Here is a 9435-nt window from a genome sequence, read left to right as displayed (position 1 = left end):
GTTGTGACAAGTGTCGGTTTCTGCTGAATCTGGAAGGGAATAAGAAACTAGAGCATGGTGTTAGCAAGATTTTTACTAAGCTGAATAACATATTGAACAGCACGGTCAGTTTCTTCTGATAACTGCTGAGGCTGGAAATTTGCAACTGGGGGCCTGGCCCCAAACAATATCTCATATGGGGACAGGCCATGTTTTGCAATAGGGGTAGTACGAATATGGTACAGTACAATGGGTAGGAGCTCAGGCCATGGAGCCGTAGTCTCCTGCATCATTTTGGTCAATTGTCCCTTCAGTGTGCCGTTCAGCCTCGCAACTTTCCCACTGGATTGTGGATGGTACGGAGTATGGAGGGCTACAGTGGATCCAAGCATTTTCAGAACCTCCTGATACACATGAGAAGAAAAGGCCGGGCCTTGGTCACTTTCAACAACTTCTGGGACACCATATCTGCATATGACTTCCATCATCAGTTTCTTCGCTGTGGTTTTTGCAGTCATGTTGGTAACGGGGAATGCTTCCAGACAACTGGAGAACATGTCGACAACCACCAGACAATATTCATACCTTCCAGACTTAGGCAACGTGATGTGGTCCACCTGGAGCCTTTGGAAAGGATAGTCGGGCTTAGCAAGGTGCTTCGGGGGTACACGTTGAAGTTGACCGAGATTGCTGGTCTGACAGATATTGCATGCACGGTTGAGTGCTGTCAGGACTATAGAAATACCTGGAGCCCAGTAGAATTTTTGTACCAGGGCTAGGGCCTGTTTTTTCCCTCTGTGTGGGCCCATGTGCCCACGTGGCAATAGCAGGGTACATCCGCTTTGGGAGACACACAAGTTGGTCCTTTTTCCAGAGACCATTGTCCATACATGCTCCATCAGCCTTCCACTGCTTCACTTCTTCCTTTGGAGACATTCTCTGCATCGTCAGTAAGCGGTCTCGCGGGGTCCGACAGAAAACCTCAGTCTGGCGCAGATCATCAGGTTCCTGTAGAGTCAGTGTTTCTTGTAACTGTTTAAGCTGAGAGCGTGTGGTCACCATAGCTGGTATGGTCGGTTCAACGGGTAAGAGGGCAGCAGCTTTTGCTTGCATATCTGCAAAGGCATTACCAACAGTTTATGGACTGTTCCTAGGACCGTGCGCCTTGACCTTGATAATGGCCAACTGGGTAGGTAATTTAATTGAGTCCATGAGGGTTTTAACAGCTTCAGCATTCTTCACTGCAGTCCCGGCGGTGGTAATAAACCCTCGATTGGCCCATAGAGCTCCAAAATTATGAGCAATACCAAATGCATACTGTGAGTCTGTGTATATATTAGCCCACCTGTCTTTGGCCAGAGCACATGCAGTAGACAGAGCCTGAAGTTCTGCTTCTTGTGCTGATTGTGAGGGAGGGAGTGCAGCTGCATGCACTACAGTATCTTCCGTAGTAACAGCGTATCCGATGTGGAATCTGCCAAACTCATCAGCATATCTTGAACCATCCGTGTATAACACCAGATCAGGATTTGGAAGTGGATTTTCGCTGACATTTGATGGAGTAGCTGTCTCTTCAGTCAGGAGTTGGGAACAGTCATGTTGGAGGTAATCCTCATCACTGCCATCCTTCTTGGGGACTGGCAGTAAAGTAGCGGGGGTTGATGGTAGTACAGCGAAGCAACTTGACGTCAGGAAAAAGGAGTGAACACTGCAGCCGTAAATATCATTGTACAGTTAAATGTCTTGGCTGTTGGAGTGTCAGTATTGCCGCAATATCATGCGGGGTAAAAATGTGCGTCTCATGTCCAAGAATTATGTCTGCAGTCTTGTCAAGCAACGAGTGAGTGGCGTGAACTGACCTCATACAACTTGGTGATGCCCGGGCCACGGGGTCGAGGCGGGCCGAATAGTAGCCCTATGGTCGTTGCCTATTGCCATGCGACTGTGTGAGTACCCCCGCTGCGTGTCCTTCATTCTCAGACACATACAAATGGAACGGTCGAGTATAGTGTCGGGATGCCCAGGGCAGGGGCGGAAGCAATAAGCCGCTTTAATTCAGAGAAGGCACGATAAAGGCTTTCCATACAAACTGGTGATCTCTCCTTATAGTTCATTATACCGTCTTTTAAGGCATTGTAGAGAGGTTGCATTATGCGGGATGCGTCCGGTATCCACTGACGACAATATGTACATAGTCCAAGGAAATGCTGGAGTTCAGTCTCATCTTTCGGAAAAGGAGGGAGCTGACGGCTATCTTTCTTCTGTGAGGTGTCTGGCACCCTGAAGGAGACAGTGACCCAAAAATATCACTTGACCAAGGCAGAACTGAAGTTTCGAGGCCGAAACCTGACAGTTCAGATCTGCCAGATACTTGAGGCTAACTGTGGCAGCAATGGCTTCCTGCTTTGTTCGTGTACACAACAAAAGATCATCCACATACTGAAGCAGGGTGACATAGGGGTGATCTAACTGCCAGGGTAAAAGATACTGGCCCATATTTTTTGCAAACTGATTGGGACTGTTTTGGGCCCCTTGTTGCATAACTGTCCACATCAATTGTCGTCCCTGATAAGTGAATGCAAACAGAAACTGGCAATCTCGGTGTAATGGAATGCTGAAGAAGGCATTGGCATTTGGGAGAGATTACGAACTGGGCAGTAACCTCAGGGAAAGGGTCCCACAGGGATGGGTTTTGTAAGAGTATGTTTATTGGGTCTGCCATTTACTCCAATTAAAACAAGCTCTTGGTCTGAGAATTGAATAGGGATATCCGTAGGTACATCTGATGACTTGATTATGGAATTGGCCGCCCCAGTGTCTACCATGAACTTAACAAGGGTGTCTGTTGTGAATTAGACTTTTTTCGCTCCCTCTTGTGGTCACTAGTGATATGACTCTGGGATTGTCTTTCCTCAGTTTGGCACCCACCTGGGTCGTTAGTCCAGGGGTGTTGCTATATAAACTTCCTGGTTTCTCAGTCCAGTGCCTGGCATCGTTGTAATCAGTTCCTTTCTGTTTGCTCCTGTCTGCTGGTCTTGGATCTTGCAAAATTAAGCTAAGTCCTGCTTCCTTGTTTTTTGGTTATTTGCTTTGCTCTTATTTTTTGTCCAGCTTGTACTAAATGTGATTCCTGATTTTGCTGGAAGCTCTAGGGGGCTGGTGTTCTCCCCCCGGGCCGTTAGACGGTTCGGGGGTTCTTGAATATCCAGCGTGGAAATTTTGATTGGGGATTTTGCTGACCATATAAGTCATCTTACTATATTCTGCTATTAGTCAGTGGGCCTCTCTTTGCTAAATATCTAGTTAATTCTTACATTTGTCTTTTCTCCTTACCTCACCGTTATTATTTGTTGGGGGCTTGTATCCAACTTTTGGGGTCTTTTCTCTGGAGTCAAGAAAGGTCTATCTTTTCCCTTCTAGGGTTAGTTAGTTCTCCGGCTGGCGCGAGATGTCTAGAACCAACGTAGGCACGTTCCCCGGCTGCTGCTATTTGTGGTGCTAGGATTAGATATATGGTCAGCCCAGTTACCACTGCCCTATGAGCTGTTTTTTTGTGTTTGCAGACTTGGTAATTACTTCTCTGCCATTGGGGTCATAACAGTATGCCAGGCCAAGGTTGAATGTTTAATGCATTGCAGAAGTGGGATTACAAGAAAGGAAAGTCTGAGTTGTTTTTTTTTTTTTTTCTTTCCTCTCTTTTTTCCTCCCCTTTACCTCTGAGTGGCTTGTGCTTGCTGCAGACATGGATGTCCAGACTTTGATTACAAGTGTGGATCAGCTTGCTGCTCGTGTGCAGGGCATACAAGATTTTGTTACCAGTAGTCCAATGTCTGAACCTAAAATACCTATTCCTGAACTGTTCTCTGGAGACCGATTTAAGTTTAGGAATTTCAGGAATAATTGTAAATTGTTTCTATCTCTGAGACCCCGTTCATCTGGAGACTCAGCTCAGCAAGTAAAAATTGTTATCTCTTTCTTACGGGGCGACCCTCAGGATTGGGCCTTCTCGCTAGCGCCAGGAGATCCGGCATTGGCAAATATTGATGCGTTTTTTCTGGCGCTCGGATTGCTTTACGAGGAATCCAATCTTGAAATTCAGGCAGAAAAAGCCTTGCTGGCTATTTCTCAGGGTCAGGATGAAGCTGAAGTGTATTGCCAAAAATTTCGGAAATGGTCCGTGCTTACTCAGTGGAATGAGTGTGCTCTGGCCGCTAATTTCAGAAATGGCCTTTCTGAAGCCATTAAGAATGTGATGGTGGGTTTCTCCATTCCTACAGGTCTGAATGATTCCATGGCGCTGGCTATTCAAATTGACCGGCGTTTGTGGGAGCGCAAGGCCGCGAATCCTCTGGTGGTGTTGTATGAACAAACACCTGATTTAATGCAATGTGGTAGAATTCAGACTAGAAATGAACGGAAAAATCATAGACGTCAGAATGGGTTGTGTTTTTACTGTGGTGATTCTACACATGTTATATCAGCATGCTCTAAATGCCTAACTAGGGTTGTTAGTCCTGTCGCCATTGGTAATTTGCAACCTAAATTTATTTTGTCTGTGACTTTAATTTGCTCATTGTCCTCCTACCCTGTTATGGCGTTTGTGGATTCAGGTGCTGCCCTGAGTCTTATGGATCTGTCGTTTGCCAAGCGCTGTGGTTTTGTTCTTGAGCCGTTGGTAAATCCTATCCCTCTTAGAGGTATTGATGCTACGCCATTGGCGGAAAATAAACCGCAGTTTTGGACACAGGTAACCATGTGCATGACTCCTGAACATCGGGAGGTGATTCGTTTTCTTGTTCTGCATAAAATGCATGATTTGGTCGTTTTGGGTCTGCCATGGTTACAGACCCATAATCCAGTCTTGGACTGGAGGGCAATGTCTGTGTCAAGTTGGGGCTGTCAGGGAATTCATGGTGATTCCCCGCCGGTGTCTATTGCTTCCTCTACTCCTTCGGAAGTTCCTGAGTATTTGTCTGATTACCAGGATGTATTCAGCGAGTCCAGGTCCAGTGCTCTTCCTCCTCATAGGGACTGTGACTGCGCTATAGATTTGATTCCAGGTAGTAAATTTCCTAAGGGAAGATTATTTAATCTGTCTGTACCTGAGCATACCGCAATGCGTTCGTATATCAAGGAATCTCTGGAAAAGGGGCATATCCGTCCATCCTCTTCCCCTCTTGGTGCGGGATTCTTTTTTGTGGCCAAGAAGGACGGATCTTTGAGACCTTGTATTGACTATTGGCTTCTGAATAAAATCACTGTTAAATTTCAGTATCCTTTGCTTCTGTTGTCGGACTTGTTTGCCCGGATTAAAGGTGCCAAGTGGTTCATCAAGATAGATCTTCGTGGTGCGTACAACCTTGTGCGCATTAAGCAAGGAGATGAATGGAAAACTGCATTTAATACGCCCGAAGGTCATTTTGAGTACTTGGTGATGCCTTTCGGGCTCTCTAATGCTCCTTCAGTGTTTCAGTCCTTTATGCATGATATTTTCCGGAAGTATCTGGATAAATTTATGATTGTTTATCTGGATGATATTCTGTTTTTTTGTGATGATTGGGACTCGCATGTAGAGCAGGTTAGGATGGTGTTTCAGGTTTTGCGTGAGAATGCTTTGTTTGTTAAGGGCTCAAAGTGTCTCTTTGGAGTACAGAAGGTTCCCTTTTTGGGTTTTATTTTTTCCCCTTCTGCGGTGGAGATGGACCCAGTCAAGGTCCGAGCTATTCATGATTGGACTCAACCCACGTCAGTTAAGAGTCTTCAGAAGTTCTTGGGTTTTGCTAACTTCTACCGTCGTTTTATCGCTAATTTTTCTAGCGTTGTTAAACCTTTGACGGATATGACCAAGAAAGGTTCTGATGTTGCTAACTGGGCTCCTGCAGCCGTGGAAGCCTTTCAAGAGTTGAAGCGCCGGTTTACTTCGGCGCCTGTTTTGTGCCAGCCTGATGTCTCACTTCCCTTTCAGGTTGAAGTGGATGCTTCTGAGATTGGGGCAGGGGCCGTTTTGTCGCAGAGAGGCCCTGGTTGCTCTGTAATGAGACCATGTGCTTTTTTCTCTAGGAAGTTTTCGCCTGCTGAGCGGAATTATGATGTTGGCAATCGGGAGTTGTTAGCCATGAAGTGGGCATTTGAGGAGTGGCGTCATTGGCTCGAGGGTGCTAAGCATCGTGTGGTGGTCTTGACTGATCACAAAAATCTGATGTATCTCGAGTCTGCTAAACGCCTGAATCCTAGACAGGCCCGCTGGTCATTGTTTTTCTCCCGTTTTGACTTTGTGGTCTCGTATTTACCAGGTTCAAAGAATGTGAAGGCTGATGCTCTTTCAAGGAGCTTTGTGCCTGACTCTCCTGGAGTCGCAGAACCAGTTGGTATTCTCAAAGAGGGAGTTATCCTGTCAGCCATTTCTCCGGATTTGCGACGTGTGTTGCAGAGATTTCAGGCTGGTAGACCTGACTCTTGTCCACCTGACAGACTGTTTGTTCCTGATAAGTGGACCAGCAGAGTCATTTTCGAAGTTCATTCCTCAGTGTTGGCAGGGCATCCGGGAATTTTTGGCACCAGAGATCTGGTGGCTAGGTCCTTTTGGTGGCCTTCCTTTTCACGGGATGTGCGGTCATTTGTGCAGTCCTGTGGGACTTGTGCTCGAGCTAAGCCTTGCTGTTCTCGTGCCAGCGGGTTGCTCTTGCCCTTGCCTGTCCCGAAGAGGCCTTGGACACACATTTCCATGGATTTCATTTCAGATCTTCCGGTGTCTCAGGGCATGTCTGTCATCTGGGTGGTATGTGATCGCTTTTCCAAGATGGTCCATTTGGTATCTTTGCCTAAGCTGCCTTCCTCTTCCGATCTGGTTCCTTTGTTCTTTCAGAATGTGGTTCGTTTACACGGCATTCCTGAGAATATTGTGTCTGACAGAGGATCCCAGTTTGTTTCCAGGTTCTGGCGATCCTTTTGTGCTAAGATGGGCATTGATTTGTCGTTTTCGTCTGCCTTTCATCCTCAGACTAATGGACAAACGGAGCGAACTAATCAGACTCTGGAGGCTTATTTGAGGTGTTTTGTTTCTGCAGATCAGGATGATTGGGTGACCTTCTTGCCGTTGGCTGAGTTTGCCCTTAATAATCGGGCTAGTTCCGCTACTTTGGTTTCGCCTTTTTTTTGCAACTCTGGTTTCCATCCTCGTTTTTCCTCGGGACATGTGGAGCCTTCTGACTGTCCTGGGGTAGATTCCGTGGTGGATAGGTTGCAGCGGATCTGGAATCATGTGGTGGACAACTTGAAGTTGTCACAGGAGAAGGCTCAGCGTTTTGCCAACCGCCGCCGCGGTGTGGGTCCCCGACTTCGTGTTGGGGATTTGGTATGGCTGTCTTCTCGATTTGTTCCTATGAAGGTCTCCTCTCCTAAATTTAAGCCTCGCTTCATCGGTCCTTACAAGATATTGGAAATCCTTAATCCTGTGTCCTTTCGCTTGGATCTTCCGGTGTCGTTTGCCATTCACAACGTGTTCCATAGGTCTTTGTTGCGGCGGTACGTTGTACCTGTGGTTCCTTCTGTTGAGCCTCCTGCTCCGGTGTTGGTTGAGGGCGAGTTGGAGTACGTGGTGGAGAAGATCTTGGATTCTCGTCTCTCCAGGCGGAGGCTTCAGTATCTGGTCAAGTGGAAGGGCTATGGTCAGGAGGATAATTCCTGGGTGGTTGCCTCTGATGTGCATGCGGCCGATTTAGTTCGTGCCTTTCACGCTGCTCATCCTGATCGCCCTGGTGGTCTTGGTGAGGGTTCGGTGACCCCTCCTTAAAGGGGGGGTACTGTTGTGAATTAGACTTTTTTCGCTCCCTCTTGTGGTCACTAGTGATATGACTCTGGGATTGTCTTTCCTCAGTTTGGCACCCACCTGGGTCGTTAGTCCAGGGGTGTTGCTATATAAACTTCCTGGTTTCTCAGTCCAGTGCCTGGCATCGTTGTAATCAGTTCCTTTCTGTTTGCTCCTGTCTGCTGGTCTTGGATCTTGCAAAATTAAGCTAAGTCCTGCTTCCTTGTTTTTTGGTTATTTGCTTTGCTCTTATTTTTTGTCCAGCTTGTACTAAATGTGATTCCTGATTTTGCTGGAAGCTCTAGGGGGCTGGTGTTCTCCCCCCGGGCCGTTAGACGGTTCGGGGGTTCTTGAATATCCAGCGTGGAAATTTTGATAGGGTTTTTGCTGACCATATAAGTCATCTTACTATATTCTGCTATTAGTCAGTGGGCCTCTCTTTGCTAAATATCTAGTTCATTCTTACGTTTGTCTTTTCTCCTTACCTCACCGTTATTATTTGTTGGGGGCTTGTATCCAACTTTTGGGGTCTTTTCTCTGGAGGCAAGAAAGGTCTATCTTTTCCCTTCTAGGGTTAGTTAGTTCTCCGGCTGGCGCGAGACGTCTAGAACCAACGTAGGCACGTTCCCCGGCTGCTGCTATTTGTGGTGCTAGGATTAGATATATGGTCAGCCCAGTTACCACTGCCCTATGAGCTGTTTTTTTGTGTTTGCAGACTTGGTATGTACTTTTGAGACCCTCTGCCATTGGGGTCATAACAGGTGTCCCCAACAGGAAGCGTGACAGATGAGCATGCCCCAGGTTTGGTGAAGGACATTGTGATGGCAGACCCTGGTTGGCCACCCCTTCAGTATGGGCTATTATCAGGATTTTGAGGCTGTCTGTAACTAGAGTATCCCCCAGGGTTCCCAGTGTTCAGGTTGCGACTGAAGGGGGAACTTGATGGTAGCATCTGTCTGCAGGGGTGTGACAATCTCTCTGAAAGAGACCGGGTCGGCCACAGCGACAGCACTGCAAGCGAGAACTGGCACGGCAGGGCTGGGGAGCGAGATTCCCAGACATAGGGTTAAAAGGGATATTGGAGTAGGGAACTGAATTTGTGTACGGTTGGAGGGCAGGAACTGGTGTCTGCTCTTGCTGCTGATAAGGAAAGAGATGTGTGCTTGTAGCTGGGGTGGGGGCTGAGGATGGAGCAGGAATCGCTGCGGCTACTGGTTTAACCTTTGCCTTTCCTGCTGATGCAGAGCGGGCTAAATTCTTCTGAAAACTTTTTACTATTTTCAATGCATCATCCGGAGTGGAAGTCTCGATATCAGGTCTGACTGACATTATTGCCTCTTTCAATTCAGATTTGAGGCCGGACATTAAAGCTGCCACAGAAAGATGTGAATGGGCTTTATTATACAGTGAAAACCCCAAATCTTTAAACACAATAAGACGCCCATAAAACTTCTCGGCACTCTCCCCCTTGTCCTGTGTGACATCTGTGAGGGAAGTAGCTTGGTCCGCTAGTCTATCTTGTGCCCAAACTTTTAAAGCATTGCAGAAATCAACACCACTCTCATAGGTTCCCCCGTCCAAATTCACATTATACGTTATGCCACCCTCAATAATTGGAAAATACCCCTCCCCAGCCTTCACTCGTAGCA

The sequence above is a fragment of the Ranitomeya variabilis genome, chromosome 6 (genome assembly GCF_051348905.1).
Source record: "Ranitomeya variabilis isolate aRanVar5 chromosome 6, aRanVar5.hap1, whole genome shotgun sequence".
In the NCBI taxonomy this organism is placed as follows: Eukaryota; Metazoa; Chordata; class Amphibia; order Anura; family Dendrobatidae; genus Ranitomeya; species Ranitomeya variabilis.
Note: the sequence above shows the minus strand (reverse complement) of the source record.